General features: G+C 35.3%; 1 protein-coding gene across 3 annotated transcripts in view; it reads right to left on the bottom strand.

Moving 5' to 3' along the window:
- LOC129745053 (somatostatin receptor type 2-like) overlaps positions 1-25576 on the bottom strand; it is a 326740-nt gene that overhangs the window by 211754 nt on the left and 89410 nt on the right. For all 3 annotated transcript variants that reach the window (XM_055737876.1, XM_055737874.1, XM_055737875.1), the window contains one exon: positions 15753-15842. The gene's annotated coding sequence lies outside the window, so the exon portion shown is untranslated. The remainder of the gene's footprint in view (positions 1-15752; positions 15843-25576) is intronic.

The raw sequence follows: 25576 nt of genomic DNA on the forward strand, positions 1-25576 counted from the left end.
AGGTTGACGAAATTTAGTTGTCTTAGGGAGAGTGAGGAGACTTGATCCCTGGGGTGACTTGGTATCTTAGCTATATCTCGAAATCGGAATGTCTTACAAAGATCAATTAAGGCCCTTGGAGCCAAAGGGGTATAAGTGCATAAAAGCAGATTTCGAGAAAAAAGCACTTGAACTTCATTATGTTCCAGTAAATTCCATAGATATTTTTATGAACGTTTTTCGTTAGAATGATCTTCAAAAATGAAAACAAAGCATTTTACAACATGTTCCCAAACAAACAACGTTCAATTGACGTTAATTGAGGCGACACATTTTTTTTTATTTTGGCACTTATGCCTCTTTGGCTCCAAGCACATATACTCATACCCCTTTGTCGCCAAATAAATTCACTTATACCCCTTTGCCTCCAACAAATGTTGACATTCAGGTGTTTTGATGTTGTTGATATGGGTAAGACAACATAAATATTTGTATCTATAAGAGTCAATTAATTTTTTGCATCTATTTAATTTTTGCTGTTTTGATGGAAAATGTACTTTGGAGCAGTAAGTGAAGAGATTTTGTTTATGTCTCGAGATCTTGTCAAATTATTGTTAATCTCTGCAAACAACGATTTAAAACCAGAATAAATTTTATAATTGTTTCTGTGAGGCGTTTTTCTACTAAATTTCAATCACTGCATGTTTTGTGCGCCTATGTCAGATCAATTGAACATTGGAAAGGGACGTCCAGTGAGTTGATTTATAACTTACAGTGAATTAACGAAAGGTGCTTCAACATCAACATCAAGCCTTAAATCCGTGAGACAGTCAACAAAAAAAAAAAGAACAGAAATCAGGAATTTGTGATCCACTCATTTGTGGTTAAAATAGAATAAAAATGTAAATTTAATAAAACTTTGTCCTCTATAATTAAACCACTAAATGCACATAAATCACAGTTGATGGTAAATTTTCAAACGTCAACGTCAAACGCTATTTAGGAGAAAAGTCATTACAATATTTTTTTTTATTTTTTGGTACCGATGACAAAACACTACTTCCTGGAAATCATGTTAAAGTTGGTGACAAAGGAGTTTTAGAACATCACTTAGAGTAAGGTTAAGGATATTTAATTTAAAAAAAATGGGAACAGTCTGGTTCGGCCCGGCTGCCCGGATTTCATTGCCAGGATTTTGCCAGGTTTTTATTTTGAATTGTCCGGTTTGTCCGGCCCGGACACTTGCTGAAAAAATTCTGGCAACCTTAACTTAGAAGAACTTTGAAGGCACTTATAACCCTTTGTTCCAAACAAAATGTGGCTTTCAGTTTGTAGGGTTTGTAGGTCCAAAACATAAGAAAAGAGTTGAATAAAATAACGATTTTTATAGTTTATGATGTGCAGTGGTCAAGGATTCGTTCTAGATGCTTATCTCAGTTTTTTTATTTTTCAATTTTGTCACTTTTATCCCTTCGGCTCCAAGGGCCTCAAATGTTCTGGAAAAATCGGATTGAAGCAAAACAACTTTGTTGTTTGCTTACAATATTTTTATATTTTTTTTTCAAATTCAAACATCGGTTGACAAATTAATCAAAATGTGACTTGATGCCGCAGCCCATTGCGTATAGGATAGCCTTCAAGTCTTCTAAGCCAACGGTCATGAGATCGAATCGCTGTCACGGCATTAAAAGTACTCGTTTTATGGGTTGATGATTTTAGCATTTGTAAGATGCTAGCCATCATATCTTCGAAAGGTGTACGCTTAGAGTTAAATAAAAATGAATTTCTTCGAGAAAACATAAAGTTTTATTGAGATCTTGTGTGTGTGTTCATCCATGTGTTGTGTTCATTTAAAAAAAATAAAAAAAATATCACTTACAACTGAGGTCTTCAAAGCTAAAGGGCTATAGGTGCAAAAATAATCTGTTTTGAGTTAATATTGTCAAACGGTTTCTCTTATTTCAATCTATATTAAGTGCTTTTTTCTAATTTTTAGAGCTTTATTAACATACTTTGAGGGTTAACTCTCCACCAAAAATGAAAAAACACATATTTAAGACAATGATCAATTAGAATCCGAGTAGTTACAAACGCGTGAATTCGAAAAACTATTCGTATGATCGAAAAACGTGAGTCTCCTTATAACGCTTATCATGGCCGTAGGAACGAGGGGGGGGGGGTTTGGGGGGTTAACCCCTCCCTCCCCCCCCATGAGGGTCCAGAAAAGCAAGCGAGGTATTCTACTCTACACTAAAATTTTCAAGTTCATAAACAAATTATGATAATGGAGCTTAGATTATCAAGAGTAACTATCTGAATTAAAAACTTATACAAAAAACTCAAAAACCCATTTCAAGTTCAAAATTCTGCTACAGTTTTTCAAAATTTTCTCTCTTGTTAATAGAAAAAGGTTATCAGATTTATTTCATCACCAACCGGGCCGGATAAATCCGGGCTGTTTTATATAAAAACCTGGCAAAATCCGGGTATATGATTTGAAAATTGTCGACCAAATCCAGGGAAAACCGGGCAATTTTGGTCAAAACCTTGAAATTGCACAGCAAAAATCTAGAAAAAAAAAACTTTAAAAACCTTTCATGATAATTTTTTGAAACTTTCTGCAAAAATTTTGGACGCATAAATAAAAAAAATTACAACACAATTCGTTTCTTAAGTTTGATTTAAGTATGAGAATGAGAACAAACCCGGGCAAAATTCGGCTTTTTCAATGAAATCTGAGTAACCGGGGCGAACCGGACTTTTCCCAAATTTAATAGGTATCTATTAAATATCCGGGCCCATCCGATTAAAACCAGGCAATTTGGCAACCTTATCATAGAAATTCAGGTCTGAATATTAAATTTTAAATAAAACCTATTTTGGAGATTCTGGTTCCATATTCCTCTAACCAAAATTGTATTTCTATATATTTTTGCCTTTCTGATTTTGTATCAAGTTTCTGATTCTTGATTTTCAGTTCGAATAATCATAAGAAATTAGGAATGAAAAGCTGCTTTGAAATCCTTGTTCGGAATTTTAATCATGTTTTTCGAAAATCAATTGCATTTTTAATATTTTGATAATAGTTTTCCGAATATGGAAAAAGAAGAAATTTGTTTAATATTCAAATTCGAAGTGCTTAAATTTTAGTCTAACACAAAATTTAAATATTGAAAGCTTCTAAGTGGCGATCCAAAATTGAAATCCAGATTCTGATTCATCATTCGAAATTCACATTTTAAATCAGATTCACAAAACAGATTAAAAGTAAATAATTCAAATAATTAATTAAGATTAATCCAGCACTACAGAATTTAAATAATAGATTCATGAATGAGTGCTCTACGATATGGCTCATGAAATTCTGATCTTTAATTAAGATTCGGAAATCTAATTTTTTGTACATTTCGGAAATCGTACAGAAAATCGAAAACAGATTCAAAGTTAAATTTTTGAATTCAGGTTCATAATTCAGATTTAAAATTCAGAAAAAGATTTAGCTTGAGAATGAGTTTTTCAATCGACATAAAATTGTTGAGAAATTCAAGAAAACATAAACTAAAAAATTTACTTGTCAATTCAATTTTCAAACTTCAAAGTCTTTAATCAGAATAAGTTTGTACACAAAAGTCAGCTGAAGATCCCAAGTATGTATAAAGTAGAATTTTTGTTTTTTTTTCTAAGTTTTGATTCATGCAAAATATCTTAAATTATATTAAAAAAAAATCATCCACAGGATTTTTAGTCTGGAATTAATTCTTTATGAAAAATATTTCCTGTTTAAGAAACGTGTACCTGATCTTCACCTCAAATACCTGTACAATTTTTTTATTTTTTCGGTGTATTGTTTAACATTAATAATATTGCAGCTTTTTTAAAGCCAAATTTCAAGCTAAAATCATTAATTTACTGTAAGTTCGCATCAAGCAAATTTGATTAAAAATTTATCTTTTATTGTTTTTTTTTGGAAAATTTTATTTATTTTCATCAATGGTTAGAATCTTGAAATTTGCAAAAGAGTTTAGAAGATTGATTGGGCTTGTTTTATTTGACAATAGAATAAGTTTTTTTTAAGAAATTGAAGGCTACCCTATAAGGAACTTATTTTATGCTCAAATCAAATAACTTTGATCTACCAGACTTGTAAACAAATTCAAAAATTTAACCATCGATGAAAGCGAATTTCATATTTTGTTTCTAGAGGTTTCATTAAAAAAAAATTTAGCTCACCCATTAGGCTAAGGACCTCTTTTCTAAAGTTACTTTGTTTAAGGTTTTATCAATGACACTTTACCTGCCTAGTGGCATTCGTGTCTTCTCTTAAGTTACAATTTCATACGAAAACTAGTAATTAGTACTTTAAAACGAATAATCATAAAGTAACAAACAAAAATTGTTTTAATCTTTTTTTATTCGTGTGTTGTTGGACAAAAAATCATAGGTAAAAATTAGTCACCAGGAAAAACAAAAAAAATAGAATAAATTGCACGTGAGCTTGTATGCAACAAAATAACATAGGGGAGAGTGGGGTATCGTGGGCCATGGGGAAACGTGGGCCACTTTTAATATTTCAGATGTGTGTTGAGATAAATAAAAATCTCAAATCAACTGTCATCGTCGTCACTTTGCGTGAGCATATATTTCTATATGTTGTTGACTTAAATACGCATCATATGCTTCTATTATTTATCAAGCTAAAAAAAAGTTAGAAAAATTTACTTACATAATTAAAAAAACGCCCGCTAATTTCATAGATGGGGAACCTAAAGTGCATAACAAAAATATGCCCATATGCTTAGGATCTTAGTTTTTTCATGATCTTTCACGTGGAAAAGGAATTTTTGATGAAACATCAATAAGTCACACACACGCAACCAATTTGCTTTAAAATAACGAAATGAATTAGGAAATCACAGTTTTGGGTCAACTCATAAACTTTACATGTTATTTGGTCAATTTGGATTTTGTGGCCCATGATTCCCCATCATTTTTCAAAATCCAAAAAATATTGCTTTTTTTCAAACAGTTAGAGTTTGGGGAAAATAACTTATTAATAATTAAAAAAAAAATACCTTATGATACCTTGAAAATGTAGCAAACCATACCATTTTTTATTTTCATTTTATCTTTTATAATAAAGAAGTGGCCCATGATTCCCCACTCTCCCATACTATATTATTGCACAAAACCTATAAATCAAGTAATTTTTCATTGAAAAATTCAGTAAAATCAAGAATACAAAAGGTGAAATTACTCCCATCTTCAACAATATGTTTTTTAATTTTGTAATCTTTCGGATATTTCAAAAATTTTATTTACTCTACCCTCCGTTGTTTTTAGAAATTTCGACCCTTCGAAGGGGGGGGGGGGGGGGGGGTTGGTTACGTTAAAAAAAATATTTGTTCCAGCCTAGGATTCTTCAATCAAAATTCATATTCAAATTTATAACTTTTTTGGTTGTTTTAATTGCCACAATAGTAGCAATACAAATTTTGGAAGCGATTTATTCTGTTTTGAATGAGCGCAACAAGTTTTGATTTTGTATGGAAATTGGTATGTATTTGAATGTATTGTATCAAATATTGTTTGATTTTGTTGAAAACGCAGGTTTCAGTGGTGGAATAGAGTTATCTTTATTCATGTTTCGTCTATGAGGTCATTAGATTACAACTATATTAATTAGCGATAGCTAATTGTCACTTCCACATCTTATATTCCCTAACCGGGAAAGTACTCATTTCTCAATGAGTACTTTGATATTCTTACCCAGAATATGTGGCAACACTGTTGTGTTACCACAAACCCAATTTGAGTTGTTTGGCTTCACAGTGTGATGATGTATACATTTATACCGTGTTTACCATCATCAGCTGTCATCATCAATCATCACCGCTATTGTTTCAATTGCGAATTGACTCAAAGCATGCGGAACCAAAACAAACTGTTTTGGTTCTGCTCGTGGCAGCAGAAGTTGCTGCTTGCTGCTACCAAGGAAAACCGTAAGTTTCAACACCTCCCCTCAATTCGCAGATTGAGAATGCTGAACAGCTTCATGTGCCTCGCCCTTGGTAACGCCTTCGTGAACGCATCAGCTGGCTGATCCTCAGTAGAGATGTGTCGCAAAGATAGCTGACCGCTTCTTATGATGTCTCTGATGAAAGCATACTTCACGTCCAGATGCTTCATCCGCTGATGAGTCCGCGCCTCTTCCAGATACTGGATGCAAGGGATGTTGTCCTCCATTAACTTGAAAGGAGTGCTGACCACACCCAATTCACCAAGGAAGTTTGTTAACCACAAACCTTCCTTGACCGCATGGCAAAGGGCTCCTATCTCAGCTTCGGTCGATGACAGGCTGACCGTCTGCTATCGTTTCGTTGACCACGAAATTAGATTTCCCGTAAGTGGGTCCGTGTTCGCGTTTCTGCGGTATACCAACGCCATAACGGTCATACGTCGATGGTATCGCAGAATACGCTGCAGGCCTCGTTAGTGGCCAGACTGGCCTGGTATTGGCATAGTGCGCTAACCGCTGCACAAATAGCTGGTCTCGATGATATCGCCAGATACTGCGAACAACCGATTAACTCTTTGAACGGCTTTTCGGTGATAACCTCACCATCGTTCATTTTCGTCCAGTGAACGATCATGTCACGAAACCTGTGACCTAGGGTAAGCCAACCGCCTCCATGACGGGTACTTCTCCAGGGATTTTCGATAGCTGTGAAGACCCATTTGTACGAGAAACAGAATGGGTTTCCTGTAACATGGGTTAAGCTAACCGCTTCCCAAATCTCGCTCTCATCCAGGGCTGCTTGATAGTTGTTAGTACGCTAACCGCAGCTCTGATTTTCGGCTTCGAAAACTGCAAACAACCGATCAAATCGTTGAACGGCTGCTCAGTGATAACCTCACTTCGTTCAGCCCGAATCTTGTTCCTTTAATGGCTGCGGTGATCTTCCGAAAAAAAGGTCCCTTTGGCCCTCGAGCTTACTGACGATTCGAAGTTGCTCTTCCTCATCATCAGCTGCTACGTTAGCCCCGTAGCGTTGATTAGCTTCTCCTCTTCGCTGACTGCGTCTCTGGGCCGATTCGGGATTGACGGAATCTTGATCATCATCGTCATCTTCGCCATCGCTACTCTCGTAGTCGCTCTCGTCTCGCGCCATATGCTGACTGGCACCGGAACCGATGATTCGTTGATTCCGGTGGCTGATAACCCCAACACGCGAACGGAAAGCATATTGCTTTCTCGAACGTTGTTTTCTGGTAACCCGAGATAAACAACCTCTTGCCGTTTTCTTCGCGTTCCCTCTCAAAGCCTTCATTTCGCGATGACTTCGAGAATCTGCACTCTCGGCAGGAATCCGCAGAAAGAACTGGTTGACTTCGCTAGCGACTAACCGTCGCTGAAACCACCTCCTTCGAAGCACCCGAAACATTAACCATCCGCCGGAAACAAGCTTGCGCATACTAACCGCAGCGCAGCTACTAAGCACGAGAATAATCGTCTCGACTTGCAGCTTCATGGCTTTCCGCTCCGTTGCTTTAACGCTTCGAGCGCTCCTTAAAACCGGAGGGCAACGTTCAGCTGCATGCGACCCATCTGGATCGAATATAGTGCTGAAGTATTTGGCAACTAACCGTCGCCCAAAGCATCTCCGCCAAAGCCACAGAAAAATCCTTCTGTAAGCTTGGATAAGCTCACGCGTACTGATCGCAGCGTAGCTCCATATCACGAGAGTAACCCTCTCGGCAAACAGCTTCTTCCAATCTCCGATACGGGCTAATCCTCCATCTGGAGCATTCGGACCTGACCAATCCTGGTTACAGATCCCGAGAGTCCTCCTCCCGGCCGTCGGAAATAAACTCACGCTGCTTACCGCAGCGCGGTTTGTGTCGGCATCGAGAGTAAACCTCTCGGAACCCGACTTCCATGCCTCGAACTCCATTGGCACCTTCTGGCTGACCTGGAGTATCTCCTGGCCTCTGCACTGCCGATTCTCTACGCTGGTGATCCTCTGCGCTTGGATCAGTTCAAAACTTCTGACCACAGCGCACAACAAGAGCACGAGAGTAACCCTCTCGGCTATCAGCTCCACCCAATGTTTCCGGGGTGGATATATCGACCTTCGCGCTGTACCATCTCGGTTGCGGATCCTGGGACTCCTCCCGGCCGTCGGTCGTGAGCTCACGCTTGCTAACCGCAACGTGGCTCGTGACGGCATCGAGAGTAACCCTCTCAATCCGCGAACCTCCCCGGGCTCTGGCGATACCTCCTGGCTGGCCGTGGACTCTTGGCTGCCTGGTCTCTGCCCTGGCTGGTCCATCTCCGCTGGCTCGGGGACCCTAGGTTGGCTCGTCTCGGCGCTGGTTGGTCCAACATCAGCTGGCTGGCCCTCTTCGGTGGTCCTCTGGCTGGTGGCTGGCTCCTCGACCTGGCTGGTCCTACTGCGCTGGCTGCTGAAGCACTTGCTAACCGCAAGTCTGGTAAACTTGAGAGTACCCCTCTCACTAACTCGTATTTCCAAAAATCCAGACGTATCTGGGCCCATAACCTGTTGAAAACGCAGGTTTCAGTGGTGGAATAGAGTTATCTTTATTCATGTTTCGTCTATGAGGTCATTAGATTACAACTATATTAATTAGCGATAGCTAATTGTCACTTCCACATCTTATATTCCCTAACCGGGAAAGTACTCATTTCTCAATGAGTACTTTGATATTCTTACCCAGAATATCTGGCAACACTGTTGTGTTACCACAAACCCAATTTGAGTTGTTTGGCTTCACAGTGTGATGATGTAAACATTTATACCGTGTTTACCATCATCAGCTGTCATCATCAATCATCACCGCTATTGTTTCAATTGCGAATTGACTCAAAGCATGCGGAACCAAAACAAACTGTTTTGGTTCTGCTCGTGGCAGCAGAAGTTGCTGCTTGCTGCTACCAAGGAAAACCGTAAGTTTCAACAGATTTTTACGTACATTTCATGTAAACAAGCCTCAAACCTAACTTTAACCCCAAGAAAAGATATTCGATGTTATGCAAATACAATTCCAAAATTTTAAAAAAATCTCAAAAAACTGCATTGCATAGCCAATGAATTAGATGATTTAATTTATCTTGACAAAAACATTTCAATAAATTTTGGGGAGTTCTAGCCAGCAAAATCTGCTATTTTAAGAAATTTTCATTGAATTCTGTTTTTTTTACATGGTTTATGGAAAGATTTAGCTTCTTCTCATGTTACCAAAATATGAAGCTTATGAATGGGCAAAACCAACAATTAAAGTTAAACTTCATTTCTAGCTTATTTGAATTTTCTGGATGATTTAATACGCAAAAATGCTTCTTCCATACAAATTTCCATAAAAAATTGAGGAATAAATAATTCAGGAATCAAACAAATACACTCAAATTTTAAACTGACTGCAAAAACAAGTGGGAGCAAAAAGTTTTTTTTTGCAGCGGTCTATTTTTCAGCTTTTTTCAATATTGTAGAAACTGAAAAGTTCTCACCCAGTAACTATATGAATGGTAATAAAAAAACAACAGCATTAACATATTTCATCCAAAGGTGTCCGTAAAACTTTCCAGGTTAGACACACGTTTCCACTAAAATTGATAATGCTAAATCACACATCATCACTAAATCTCTACACTGCAAAAATAATTTCGAAACACTTTCGTTTCACTTCAATCTTAACTCTTTTATTTAAAACATAAATTTTAAAGAAATTCTCGTGGACGGAGTTCAAACCGCAAACGGCTTGCTTAACCATAGTAAGACAGGAAGTGCTCGACTTAACTATTTGTAGCCGAGTACTTTCAACTAAAATCAAAAATTGGCATGTATCTAAGGAAATTTCATTATCTGATCATAAACAGATACTTTTTTACTATGAACCTAGTGAACTTAAACTGGAGAGGTTTAGGGATCCGAAAAAAAACTGATTGGAATAAATTCCAATCGGAAATATCTCAAATTTTCCATTCTTTTGATCTGGAACAGGAATTCAATACGATAAAAGATCTTGAATGCGCCTCGTTAAGCCTAAATAACAACATAATTCAAACGTATGAAAATTGTTGTCCATTAAAACAAAGGTCAACAAATAACTCGACGATATGGTGGAGTAAAAAATTAGAGCTACTTGGAAAAAATCAAGAAAGCTCTTTAATAACGCTAAAGCTACTCAAAATTGGGACCAATACAAAGAGGCTTTGACAGAATACAATAAAGAAATTCGGAAAGCAAAAAGAAGGCACTGGCGGTTGACGTGTGAAAAAATAGAACGGGTTCCGGTAGTTTCAAGACTATACAAAGCACTTTCTAAAGATCACTCTAACGGCCTGGGCCAATTATTAAAAGAAGACGGTACATTCACTTGTACATCTTTAGAAACATCAAATCTGATGATGAAAAATCACTTCCCAGATTCAGTAGTCGTTAGTTCAAACGTGGATGGTAACTATAATGGAGAATATGAAAACGTGAGGATTCTGAGTGTCGAAGATCAGGAAATAGCAAAAACTATTTTTACCAATTCGAAGGTTAAGTGGGCTATAGATTCTTTTGCACCGTTTAAGTCTCCTGGGATGGATGGAATATTTCCAGTGCTCTTACAAAAAGTGAGCAAGGAGGTGGTTCCAATCTTAACCAAACTTTTTCGGGCAAGTATGATGCTAGTACATTTTCCAACCTGTTGGCAGAAAGTTAAGGTTATCATCATACCAAAAGTAAGCAAACGTAACAATAATAATCCTAAAGCGTACAGACCTATAAGCTTGACCTCAATTCTTCTCAAAACTATGGAAAAGCTTGTAGATTTTCACATCAAAACAACTTTTCTTACTAATAAACCTTTGAATAAAAATCAATATGCGTATCAAGCTAATAAATCAACCATAACAGCATTACACAATCTAGTGACAAAAGTTGAAAAATCAATTAAGGTGAAGGAAATAGCTCTTGCAGCCTTTCTCGATATCGAAGGAGCGTTTGATAACGCCTCTCATAACTCAATTAAAACAGCGATGATATCCCATGAATTCGATGAATGTGTTATAAAGTGGGTTCAGGCAATGCTGAGCAATCGAAGAATTACAGCCAATCTGGGAGACACATCATTGACAGTGAAAACAACAAGAGGCTGTCCCCAAGGTGGAGTACTATCGCCTATGTTGTGGACACTGGTTGTAGATGATCTCCTTAAAAGCTTGACTGAACAAGGCTTTGAAGTGATCGGTTTTGTAGATGATATAGTAGTAATTGTACGAGGCAAATTTGACTGCACTGTTAGTAACAGGATGCAAAATGCCTTAAACTTTTGCATCAAATGGTGTAAAAAGGAAGGTCTTAATATAAATCCCTCAAAAACCACAATAATTCCATTTACAACAAAAAGAAAGGTCAATATAAAAGAAATCAGCTTAAATAACCAAACCTTATCACTAACAACACAAGTTAAGTTTCTTGGTATAATACTTGACAAAAAGCTTAACTGGAACGCACATTTAGAATACGCTATCTCGAAATCTCTTTCTTCGTTTTGGGTATGTAACAAGACTTTTGGCAAATCATGGGGATTGAAGCCGGATATGATCTCATGGATCTATACAGCAATATCGAGACCCAGATTATCCTATGCGGCTCTTGTTTGGTGGCCCAAAACTCTACAAGAAACAACACGAAAACGTCTACTTAAATTACAAAGAGTAGCATGTCTTTCAATAACAGGAGCGTCTAAATCAGCTCCCTCATCTGCACTGGAGGCATTGCTGCACTTTTGCCTCTGCCTGAGTTCGTACAGCTAGAGGCGGAAAAGGCAGCTTTGAGGTTACAACGATCTGATTCATTACAAACTTGGGAGCTTAAGGGGCACTTAAAAATATTAAATAGATTCAAAATAAATGATTTACTAACGTCCGTTCAAGACTGGATGGTAAACAAACCAAATTTCTACACAAGTTTCGAAGTTATGGATACTGATAGATCAACCTGGACACAGGGTGGCCCTACAACTAGGATAGGATCTGTATCTTGTTTTACTGATGGCTCAAAAATGAATAATAATGCTGGTGCCGGAATTATGGCCCAGGGGTTAACATATCGATTCCAATGGGATGTTGGCCAACAGTCTTCCAAACAGAGGTCCATGCGATTTACTCTTGCGCGGAAATTTGTTTGAAGAGGATGTATAGGCACGTTAATATATGCATATTCTCAGACAGTCAAGCAGCGTTACAAGCTCTAAAAGCTCCAATGTGCAGCTCAAAACTAGTATGGGATTGTATTAATGCTTTAAATCAATTATCAATACAAAATCAGGTGAACCTTTATTGGGTTCCAGGTCACCGCAGCATAGAAGGAAATGAAAAAGCGGATATACTGGTTAGGAGAGGATCGGAAGGACCAATGACCGGGCCGGAACCTTTCTGTGGAGTATCAGCTTGTGCACTTAACAAAGAACTAAAAACTTGGGAAAATTTAAAAATAAAATTCAAATGGCTTGTAGCTATTGGTGCTAGGCAATCAAAAAGATTCATAAAGTCTGATCCAAAGAAAACTCGCGACCTTTTGAGCCTGTCGAAAAGTGATCTGAAAACATTTACAGACCTTTTAACAGGGCATTGTCCATGCAATTACCACCTTAAAAAAATTGGCTAACTTAGTAATGGTATGTGCCGGTTCTGTAAAACTGAAGTAGAAACTGCAGAGCACTTAATGTGTGACTGTGGATATCTTATGACACATCGACTAAAAGTTCTTGGTAAGCGAATCCTAACGCCCGATGATATTTGGAAGATGAAGGCCAGTAAGGTGGTGGGATTCATAAGAAACACCATCCCAAACTGGAATTATGTCTTGACTTCGTCTACAACTGACATCTCAATTAATGATGACAGATCACGAAGCTATGCCGACTTGCTGACGGCCACCCGACGACACAAACCAGCATCGGTGATGGTTTGGGCCGGAATCACCCGTGATGGCCGTACTTCGCTGGTTTTTGCCCTGAAGGACTGAAGATGAACCAAAATTCATATCGGGAACTAGTTCTACTGAATGTCGTCAAACTGTGAGCACGTCGACATTTTGGTTTCAGAGATTGGGTTTTCCAACAGGACTCGGCGCTGGCTCACAAAGAAAACCCAACTTTGGATTGCGCAATATTTTCCAGGGTTCATTTCAAGTTCCGAGTGGCCGACGAGTTCGCCAGATCTGAACCCTATGGACTCCGCTGTTTGGAGTATGTTGGAGGCCAAAGTCTGCCTTCAGAAACATGAAGGTGTGGAGGTCCTGAAGCGACATTTCGTGGCAGCCTGGGATAAAATACCACAAAAACACCTGCGGACCTCATACGATGCGTTCCTCGACTGTCTGCGGCGAGTGGTTAAACTCAAGGTGGAACAAGTCGAACTTTACCAGTGATTTTTGAAAAGTAATTTGTAGTGATGTACCGAATAGTGGTATTCGGCGAACGGCTGAATACCAAATATTGACCTTTTCAACTATTCGGCCAAACGAATATTCGGCCGAATATTCGGTCGAATATACTGTTGGGTTTTTAATGAAAATACAAAAGCGATTATTTAATTTTCCTTCTATTTCTTCCATCTTAATGCTTTTCATGTTTTAGAGTCGATTAATTTCAACCAGATGATGTATTACAAAATCTTTTTCAAGTAGGGGTCCCTCTGATTAAAAAAAATCACCAATAAATGAAATAACATCAGATGATCAAAGAGATGGTTTCCTCTGAAATCTGGCAAAAACACGTCGAAACTGGTGCTAAACAATATGAAATTGCTTATTTGATATAGAATTAGATGAAAGTCGAATAGTTGTTAAAAAATACGATGATTTTTAGCAGTCTGTGCTTTAACCTTGGGCAAATCAGGACAATTTTAGGAAAACAAAAATTGAAAAACGGCAAATGTGACAAAATTAAGGCCAAAAACATACAATAGGAAAATGAAAGAAAATAACTTAAAATTTAATATTTTCATTGAATAGCAGGAGCAGTATTAAAATCGTATCGTTTGGATTAAACAAAAATCGATGTTCATTTTGGAATTGTTTAAAAATCGTTTTTTAACATAAAATCTTGAAATTTTCAAAGAAAAATCAGAATACTGTATTTGATTGAGCATATCATTTGAATAAAGCCGGGCAAAATCCGGGAAGTTTTGAACAATATCGGAGCATCCTGGCCCGATTTGACTTATCTTGAATTCTTTATTGGATTTATGAGCAAGCCTGGGTATTTCATAAAAATCTGGAATAAACTATAATCAAAGTATTAAGCATTATTTATCAGTATTCTCCTGTACGATCTACTTTGAAAGATGTACGGATACACTTAAGATGCTTAACTGAAACCATAAGTTTCTGATGATTGTGTAGCTTTTTCAACATTACTTTTGGCTATTCTATAAAGTATCCAAATTGATTTGAAAAATTTGACAATTATGTTATTGTATAGATTTAAAAAATAAATATTCGGCCTATTCGGCCTATTCGACCGAATACTTAGCTCAACTATTCGGTGGGCCGAATATTCGGCTTAACGGTTTTTTGGCGGTATTCGGCGCCGAATATTCGGCCAACCGAATATTCGGTACATCTCTAGTAATTTGTTTTCAAGAGAAAATTGAATGAATTTGAAATAAAAAATTGTTGTTTTGATCAATTTATATGTTTATTTCAATGTAGCACTTCAATTGCCTGACCCTGTAGAGGAGCGTGATGGACTTGAAAAACCGCAGAAGCTCCTCATAATGGTTTGACACGTTCTTCGCCATGGGACCCATATTCGGGTGACGCTCAGTTTAGCTACACGGCTAGTGAAACTACCAAAATCAGCGTGGCGATGAACGTGTTAAGGAAAAATTTCTCCAAAGCGAATGATGAGAGTCATCTTTAATAAATTGCTTTACCATTTGATTAAATATAATTCTGATCAGTATATTTTAATTATCGTGATCTATTTCTAGAAGTTCATCCAAAAGCGGCAGTTTCAACTAGTCACAGAAGACGTTGACTCTTCTAAGAGGCTCTGTTTGACAACATCAAAGACTGAGACGCCGTAGATAGTCCGCAATACGATAATATCATACTTTAAAAAATGTCTAAGACAGTTTCTAAGGCTATCATAAAAGTGTCAAGGTTAAAATTTATGTCACAAAAAAGCCTTTCCTCAAAACATGAATGATCAAAATTGTCAAAACAATTAATAATCACTATCCGTTTTCCACTTATTTAGAAAAAATCTGAATAAGGAGGTTGGGCATCTAAATACGACTAAAATGCATTGAAGAGCGAAAATAACTTCTTTATAAGAGGATCATGATACATTGTAATCCAAATTATTTTACATTCCTTAGTCTTAATTTGCATAGTTTTTAACTTGAACCGATCAGTTTTTCTCGCGTTAATCTTTGCGCGATTTCCCAATTTTCAGTATGACGAGATGCTAGACAGACACAACCGAAGTAAATGATGCAACGTGTCAGACAGTAACATGGCCTCACTTTCAAAATAATAAGCACTCGTCCGATGAAGCACCACACAATCCCATAACAACTGCAGCACTACTTACTAGTCCTGGCAAAGAAAATATCTTTCCAGGGAGCGATTTCCCGAAAGCTGATGAACACAGACAGTGTCGGATCAGTTAAGTGTTGTTATTGCTAGGATAAAAGTTTGACAAAGCGCCTTCTCTCAGAGCTTGGCCTGCATCTACATAGTTCTAGGACTTACCCGGTTTGTAATTTTACGCGTCAAACTTCCCGGCAGCTGCCAGTTTGTCTGGAACAACTAAAACCATTCCACGAAATCTGCTTGGCGTATCTGGAACAAGAACAGAAAAGCAAATTTTAATATTAAAAATAGTTATTTCCAGAGGGCATTCTTTCACCTTACAGAAACGAAAAGTTCAAAACATTGTTGACTGGGATCATTTTTTGTTGAACTCCCAGTTTTACATTTTCGTATTTTTATTATTTCCTTTCCAAATTGACTAGATAATCTTTATTAAATTAAAGGAAAAGTGTTATCCACAAAAACGACGATCAAGACATTGTTTCCGTGACCTCATGAAACAAAACTGCCAAATCTCTCATAATGTGACCCAATTTAGAAACAGTTATGTCTAACGACTTCTGTCTTGTAAATTTTCGACTTGAGCGCGTGCGTAGATGTTAAGATTTAGGTTTGTGTGCCAGTGGTTAAAAAGATAAAAATGTCTTTATTTGAAGTGACATCAAAATCTACATCAAATGTAAGAGTTAAAAAATAAAGATAGTTAAAAATGGGAAAATCGGCAGGGTAAGCATCACGAGATGAATAATTTAATGATTAAAATATCAAGAAAAAGAAAAAAACAATGAAAAAAAAATGAAAAAAAGAAAACAAAGTAAAATTACGAAATGGAGAAACTGAAAAAATGTAAAATAACAAATTGAGAAATTCAACTTTCAAATAAAAAAAAAAAGAATATGATAAATTTTAAATTGAGAAAATCAGAAATTCAGGAATAAACTGGAAAATTGAAAAATTGCGAAATTGACACATTGGAAAATTGAGAAATTAAGAAATTGAGAAATTGAGAAATTGAGCAATTAAGAAATTAAAAAATTTGGAAATTGAAAAATTGTGAAATTGAGAAAATGAGAAATTGAGAAATAAAGAAATTGAAAAATTGAGAAATTGAAAAATTGAGAAATTAAGAAATTTGGAAATTGAGAATGTGAGAAACTGTGAAATTGAGAAATTGAAAAATTGAGAAAGAAACTAAGAAATTGATAAAAAAAAATTAAAAATTAGAAAACTGGAAAGTTAAAAAATTAAAAAACTAAAAAATTAGAAAATTTAAAAATTGAAAAATTTAAAAATTAAAAAATTGAAAAATTGAACAACTGAAAAAATGAAAAATTGAAAAATTGAAAAATTGAAGAATTGAAAAATTGAAAAATTGAAAAATTGAAAAATTGAGAAATTGAAAAATTGAAAAATTGAAAAATTGAAAAATTGAAAAATTGAAAAATTGAAAAATTGAAAAATTGAAAAATTGAAAAATTGAAAAATTGAAAAATTGAAAAATTGAAAAATTGAAAAATTGAAAAATTGAAAAATTGAAAAATTGAAAAATTGAAAAATTGAAAAACTGAAAAATTGAAAAATTGAAAAATTGAAAAATTGAAAAATTGAAAAATTGAAAAATTGAAAAATTGAAAAATTAAAAAATTGAAAAATTGAAAAATTGAAAAGTTGAAAAATTGAAAAATTGAAAAATTGAAAAATTGAAAAATTGAAAAATTGAAAAATTGAAAAATTGAAAAATTGAAAAATTGAAAAATTGAAAAATTGAAAAATTGAAAAATTGAAAAATTGAAAAATTGAAAAATTGAAAAATTGAAAAATTGAAAAATTTAAAAATTTAAAAATTTAAAAAATTGAAAAATTGAAAAATTGAAGAATTGAAAAATTGAAAAATTGAAAAATTGAAAAATTGAAAAATTGAAAAATTGAAAAATTGAAAAATTGAAAAATTGAAAAATTGAAAAATTGAAAAATTGAAAAATTGAAAAATTGAAAAATTGAAAAATTGAAAAATTGAAAAATTGAAAAATTGAAAAATTGAAAAATTAAAAAATTGAAAAATTGAAAAATTGAAAAATTGAAAAATTGAAAAATTGAAAAATTGAAAATATGTAAAATTACAACAGTATTGGTAAATGAAAAATTGAAAAATTGGAAAGTTTGAAAATTGGAAAATTGGACGTTTGTAAAATAGGAAAATTGGAAAATTGGAAAATTGGAAAATTGGAAAATTGGAAAATTGGAAAATTGGAAAATTGGAAAATTGGAAAATTGGAAAATTGGAAAATTGGGAAATTGGAAAATTGGAAAATTGGAAAATTGGAAAATTTGGAAATTGGAAAATTCGAAAATTCGAAAATTCGAAAATTCGAAAATTCGAAAATTCGAAAATTCTCAAATTGAAAAATTGGAAAATTGGAAGATTGAAAGTTGGAAAATTGGAAAATTGGAAAATTGGAAATTTGGTAATTTGAAAATTTGGAAATTTGGAAATTTGGAAATTTGGAAATTAGGAACATTTTAAAATTTTAAAATTGGAAAATTGGAAAATTGGAAAATTGGAAAATTGGAAAATTGGTTAATTTGAAAACAGAAAATTTTAAAATGTAAGTTGAAAAATTGGTAAGTTTGTAAATTGGAGAATGGGAAAATTGGAAAGTTGAGAAATTGAAAAATTGGAAAATATCAAAATTGTAGTTAAGGAATTGATAAATGAATAACATCAAATCGTTAAATTTTTCATTAATTTGAGCATCAGCGAAAATTCTCGGAAGTATTTTCGCATCCAACTGGTTGTTTGTATCTTTCGTCGCTCGAAGATAACCCTTAGCTGAGGAAAGAATTCTTTCCGGCTCCCGGCAAGTGAAGTTTACTCCAAGAAGATAAACAGCATCCAACCAAGCAACTATCCAACAGTTTTGCACTTACACGAGCACACACCCAAGTGTGGAAATAAGAAAAAGTTTATTTTATAGCGCGGGCGGAAAGCTTTTAACACCCTCGACTTTTATGATGCTCTGCGGTTGGGTTTGCCGTTATTTGAACTACTACTACTACTGCTACTATAATCTCAAAAATGTGGTTAACCTGTGAGGTTTGAAGACGTTCCAAGCTTTTACTATCCAAGCTCCACGGATCAAATTTTCAACAACAACTGAAGAATTTTATCGTTAAATGTTTGAATGTCAAACGACTGATTTCGGAATTTTTTAAAATAATTTTCTTTGTAAGTGCTATTGGTTTGATTTTCCATTTTTTTTTTATTTAATAAAATTCCTCAGTTTTTTTAAAAAAAATTTAAACTGAGGATCTTTTAACCCTCTCGAAGAAACTTCGTCTCCAGAAGACGTTTTAACGTCTAAGCCGGTTTTAACGGTACAAATATTCCAGCCATAAAGCCGCGAGCGTTCCTGCCATATGGTAAAGTTTCCTAGCTGCAGCGCATAAATCGCATAAAATCCGGCTGAGCGCGGAATTGCACACACTAGTTAGTATCTACTAGAAACTCGGCACCCGGTTTAATGGCCACGTGGTGAGTTTGTTACCAGGCGAAGAAAATTTTTCCTAGGACGACCATCATCGCGGAAAAGGGGTTTTATATCCACGACGCGTCACCGCCGTTCGTCGAGGAAAGCGGTTTTCCGCGTCGAGCAGGAAGATGCCTATCTCTATAAAGTAGGTAGGTATGCTGTGCTACATATTTGTTTCAATGCAATACCCGGACCCAGACCCCAGATTCGAGCGTTTCGTAAACCGTTCGTTGGAATGCATCGGCACCATCAGCTGCCTCGAGTCCAAACATCCAGCGATCCAACCAGCGGACGTGGTCGATCCCATATAATCTGGAATATTTCGTTGTTTATGCATTGCGGAAACGGATTTTATTCGTTACCGGGCGTGATTGGTATCATAATGTTGTGCATTACACAGAGTGAGCAAGCGACGACGACGGCCAGCCGAACGGCGCGGATCGTCGTAAAAATGCTGGTAGGTAAATATGGAAACGAGCAGGTTGAGTAGAAAACCTGTAAACTAGTATTTATGTTTTACGATTCACACATATGATTTTAGCTTAGCTCGCGTCGCTGCTGCTGCTGACGTAAGCTGAGAGTCTATGAGCATTATGCATCGTAAAAAGTGCTATGTGCCCCTATTCGCGGACGAAACTGTTGCTGTGCAGTCTGGCGATAAGGTTTGATTATTTAAACAAATTTTTGTGCTAAACCTAGGGTTTTTTCTAACGTTGAATTACGGCTTACAGCAGTACTATAGGGATACAAATTGAAATTCTCGTATGAATTTCACATCACGAAACTTTTAACTTACTATAAAAGACGTACCTAATTTAAAGACATCCTAATATATTATTAACCTGTTACCAAGCAATCAAATAAGTCTCGCTCTATTGTATTCAAACATTAACTTAGTAGGGGGAAGTGTTCCTAAATGCGCATGTTGGGTAATATGCGCATACAGCCGATTGACGATATGGCTGGAGATTCATCATATATAATCAGTGCAGTTTGAGGGTAATACGCTTTTAAAACATGGCATGAAAAAATAAAATTGTTATATAAAGTCGAAAAAATTTAAAAATTCAAACAAGATTTTTGTTAGTTTTGTTAGAATATATTGAACTTTAATTATCGTGCGTACAGATTCTGGGAACAAAAATTTTGATAGTTTTTCTTACTTATTTATCTGGAAATCGAAATTTCAACAAATTTAAGCTATTGGAAAAGTTGTAAATGATAAGATATTGGAATAAGAGACAGGTTCTGAATGCCCATATCAAGGCAGGTTAAATGCCTATATCAAGAAAAATAGATTAGTTTTATAAATTTTTTACTTTTTATCATTTAAACAGTAAATCTACGCCCAAAGCACGACCTTACAGCAGAAAAAGAAGAACTTCATACTGATCCGATAAAAATACGATATGAACAAAATATTACCATGAAATATGGCCATATGGCATACTTAACTATGTTTCATGCAAAAGAACTAGTGATGTAAAAAATTTCACCGAAATTTCAGTCTTGACGTATGCTTAACAGCCGTTTCTACCATTTTCAGTTAAATAATATCAAAATATTGCAAGTGTTAAAGAAATATAGCTAAAAACATAAATATGCGCATTTAGCCCGCCAGTTTCGGAAATCGGCTATTTTGACTTCTTTTATTATAAAATTATTTTCACAAAAACGGAAAGAGATTTTAACACAAAAATTGCTCTAACGTATATAAAACAGATGTCCGCTCATGTGTATATAGTTTTCAGAATCCTATCTATTGGAATATGGGAGAAAATGAGTGCTTTCCTTAATATGCGCATATAGCCCGCCTCTCCCCTATGGGTTTGAATCACTAAAAAAATCGAATTCTGATTTAGATTACGGAATATCATGGAATCCAAATGTTTTTAACATGAGACAACTAGGTATGCATAAAACCCAAGATTGGAAGATTGTGAAAATGCTTTTATTTACAACAATGCAATCTTATGACGAATATGAAACAGTAGAAAACTTTGGAATGGCTCAACAGAAGGAAAACGATAGATCATCAGAATTAGAATCAGGATCCGAGATTAGGTTCCAAGATAAGGGTCCGACACTAGAATCCGGATGTGAACCCAGGATCAAGGTTCAAATTCTAAATCAAGATCGAAATCCAGGAACGGGATCCTCAATTCTAGTTCATAATCATAATATCGATCAGCGATTCAGCACTCGGGACCAGATTCAGGAGCTCAACAAAGGATTAGTTTCATGTTCCGGATCAGAATCCGGGTCACTAATCTTTTAAAGAGTCATTTGCCACATAATTAATCTGTTTGATGCAATCATTCGAAAGCAATTCAAATTTCACCAGTTCCGCAGTACAAATTATATTTTATTATTCATTTCCTTTTTTAGTCTTTGATATGTCATTTGTATATAAGTTTTATTATACACTTCTTTAAACTTGTTTTTAGTTGTTTGACAGCCAAAAAAATCTCTGTATATTTTGGAAGCGATTTAGCGCAACGATTTGAAATTTTGTATAAGAACTTTTATGGGAAATAGTTAACAAGTTGCAAAAAGTGGATATTTCCCACATGAGTCGTAAATTGAGGCTTGCCAAAATATAGAATTGCGTAAAGTGCTGAAAAAATCTAGTTGTATTTTCTTGTAAGGCTATGATCATTTAGAAACCGGACAGTTACAAACGTGTGTATTTTAAAAACTATTCAATTGACCGAAAACCTATTTATAGATCAAATAGAATTGTTAATGTGATATTTAATGTAAAAATATAAAAAATAATTATTGTCGTTGATTACAAGAAATACTACTACTTTATCAAAAAATCTCTTTCTTTATCTTTGCACACATTTTTCAGTCATGTTTTGATCTATTATTTTTACCACATAAGCAAACATTTGCAAAAATTACGAGATTTTACACAAAACTAATATGAACCTTGTGGGAACCTTTTCATGAGTAGTCATCCCGAAGAATTTGACCTCTTAAAATCTTTTTTAACATAATTTTCCCGGTCCATCAGAACACATCTTTTGGATTGCGTAAAAACCGGTTGGACAGATTGCGAGCTATGGAACTGCTTACAATTAGTCCGCAATTCTATATTTTGGCAAGCCTCAATTTACGACTTGGTGCCTACTTGCTAGGCAACACCTTTTACCAGCCGGAAACGGATTTACTGCATATTTAAGGGGCCTGCATTAAGTTATCTCTATGACCATGGACTTTGAGATCAAGGGTTCCACTATGATGCTTGGGTTGAACTTCATGAGAATCCTAGAGTGGTTTGTTGTACTTCTTAACCATTTGGGCAAAAAAATCAGAAAAATCCAAAATTCCTGAGTTTTCAATTCTACAATATCCTTATTTAATTTTTGGCATTTCGGCGAGTTGTGAAAATTCAAGGTAGAATATTTAGAAAGAACATGAAGGTATTATAGGTGGAAAGATCAAAGCTAGAGCGCTTTGGGTAGAAGAAATTGAATAGTTGGTGAAAATGTGAGCAGGGCTTTTGTTGTGTGAACAGCTTTTGAACTACTTGCGTGATTCTTTGCCGCGCGCCGTTTCAATGTTGATAGGAAGCGATGAAGAAACCCATCGCATTCCTACCCACATTGAAACACGGACGGGTCGAACACATGTGAGATTGTGTCCGACCGGGCAAAAAATCACCCAAGCAGCGCTCACATGTGCTGTTCTATTGCTAAGCCAATTCTATCGATGCGTGCTACGATAATATGCGAAAAACAAAAGTAGCAACCATCCGATGTACCTAAAAAAGTAGCACGCATCGATAGAATTGGCTTAGCAATAGAACAGCACATGTGAGCGCTGCTTGGGTGATTTTTTGCCCGGTCGGACACAATCTCACATGTGTTCGACCCGTCCGTGTTTCAATCAGGTCCCTGCAACGATACAGGATTTGTCTATGTATCGTGTGACCAACATCTTTTAACTAAGTGTTGGTGAATCTCGTTTTTAAGCTTTTTTTTCCTCAGATTTAAGCTTTTTTTGCCTTGAGAGCATAGGAGATGAAAGCTCAAATCTGAAGAAAAAAGCTTAAATCTGCCAAAAAAGGGGAAATCTGAGGGGAAATCTGAGAGATGTGCTCCATACGGTTTGAATAGCATTGCCAGGATGTGGTTTCAATGTGGGTAGGAATGCGATGGGTTTCTTCATCGCTTCCTATCAACATTGAAACGGCGCGCGGCAAAGAATCACGCAAGTAGTTCAAAAGCTGTTCACACAACAAAAGCCCTGCTCACATTTTCACCAACTAGGGGAAAGGTTTCCTAAATGGGCCTATCGGGTTAAATGACCCTACGGCTGTTTGATGAAATGGCTGATTAGACAGCTCATCTGACCAATCCATTTTGAGGGTGATATGCTTAGAACATAAGGCAAGAGAGAATTTTATGAATTTACAAACTCGAAAAAATTTAAAAAATCATACAAGGTTTTGATACATTTTGATGTAATATTTCGACTTTTAAAAATTATACTTAAAGAAGCTTAAAGCAAAAACAAGGATGGTTTTTGTTTTTTACTCAAATGAACTTAAGAAATTAAACATATTTCAGCTTTTGTGGAGGTTTAATAATGATTATATTGTGGAATAAAAGAGTGATTTTGTATGCCCCCATCATGTTTGTAAAAAGCCTCCATCCTAAAATAACAGGTTAAATAGTACGAACAAATGATTTTTATCATTGAAACTTCAAATCTAAGCTCAAATTAACATGTTAAGAGAGAATTGAAGATATTAAAACAGATTTGATAATGTTTTTCTCATGGATGAACTGCCTCCATAGTATGGCAACCCTAACTTTTGTTTTATGCCATAAAATTTTAATACCTGAGATTTTTATAAAACTTCAGCTTTGGCCTACGGAAGTTATTACTTTCTAGCAGTTTCAATGAAATTATACCGAAATATTGCCCAAAAACAGAAATTTTGTTCAAAACATAAATAGGCGCATTTAGCCCGCACGGTTTGAGGTTCGGCATTTTAGACAACACTTATAATAAAATCATTTTCTTGGAAACAGAAGAAAATTTTAACATAAAAATTACTCCAATGTATAGAAAACAGATGCCTGCACACGTGTATTTAGTTTTTGTACACATATTCGATGTGATATTTGATTAAATCAGTGTTCTGCTTAATAGGCGCATATAGCCCGCTCCTCCTATTCAATTTCTTCTACCCAAAGCGCTCTAGCTTTGATCTTTCCACCTATAATACCTTCATGTTCTTTCTAAATATTCTACCTTGAATTTTCACAACTCGCCGAAATGCCAAAAATTAAATAAGAATATATCCCGGCGGCGATTAAAATAAGATAACAATTCTACAATATAGAATTTCCGAGGCGATTGTGCAACATTATTTTTACAATTTCTTTTTGCATCGTATATATCTCTAACACACGTTAACTTAAAAATTTGAAAAAAATAATGGACAAGTTAGTCCTTTTCATAACCAACACAACGCTTCTAAAAGTTTACATATACGTAAGTCTTCTGATTTGTGTCAGTACGGTAAGTCTCGATCGCACATTCAAATGTTGTTCATTCTTAGCTTATCAAAAATAATTGCAGCACTACCAAGGGGTCCGTTACCACTGGTTTGGGACAAGTTTGACGCAACTCAGTTCCTTCAAACTGTTCGCAATAAATAAAGAAGTCTGAAAAGCTACCCAAATATCCTTCTGAAGATTTAAAATTCGACAATATACTCCATCTGATTCCGGCGGACCCATAAAATTTATTTTCACAAACCAGCATGACATGGTCATCACTTTTTTAAAGGAGGTCTATCTATGTATATTAAAATGTAATTTTAAATTCAAAATTGCTGAAAATAAGGTTTTTGAAGTTTTTCATAGGATAAGCGTTCAAATATCTTTGAGTGGTCAAGTTGTTAGTGTTCATGGTATCTATAGACCACCCGAGTTTCCGTTTAACTCATTTTGTGATCAAATTGAAACCTTGTTAGCATCTGTTGCCGATTACCATTCAAGTCTTATTGTAGATGATTTTGATGTCCCCATAAATTTAATCAATTTAAATACGGTTACGAAATATAAGTCGATGATGGAATTCTTTGGTTACTCTTTCACTAACTTCTTACCTACTAGACCAAAAACTAAAAATATTTTAGAACACGTCATTTCGAAGCAGATTGATCTAGGCCGACTGAAAAATGACTCTATTTTTACTGATGTGAGCGACCATTTACAGGTTATTACATCCCTTAAATCATCATGTAATAAAAAATGGCAACTTTAACGAAAGAAATTACTGATCTTTGCAAACTGGGGTTTTCTTGAATAAATTTGTTTGTGCATTTGGAAGTTTCTTTATTTTCGCAAAAAAAATGAAATTATTCGTGAAAGTGAAGTGCCTTTTACTAATCTTAAGTAAATGGAAATATATAAAGTAAAATTACTCCGG

The sequence above is a fragment of the Uranotaenia lowii genome, chromosome 2, assembly GCF_029784155.1.
Source record: "Uranotaenia lowii strain MFRU-FL chromosome 2, ASM2978415v1, whole genome shotgun sequence".
NCBI lineage: Eukaryota > Metazoa > Arthropoda > Insecta > Diptera > Culicidae > Uranotaenia > Uranotaenia lowii.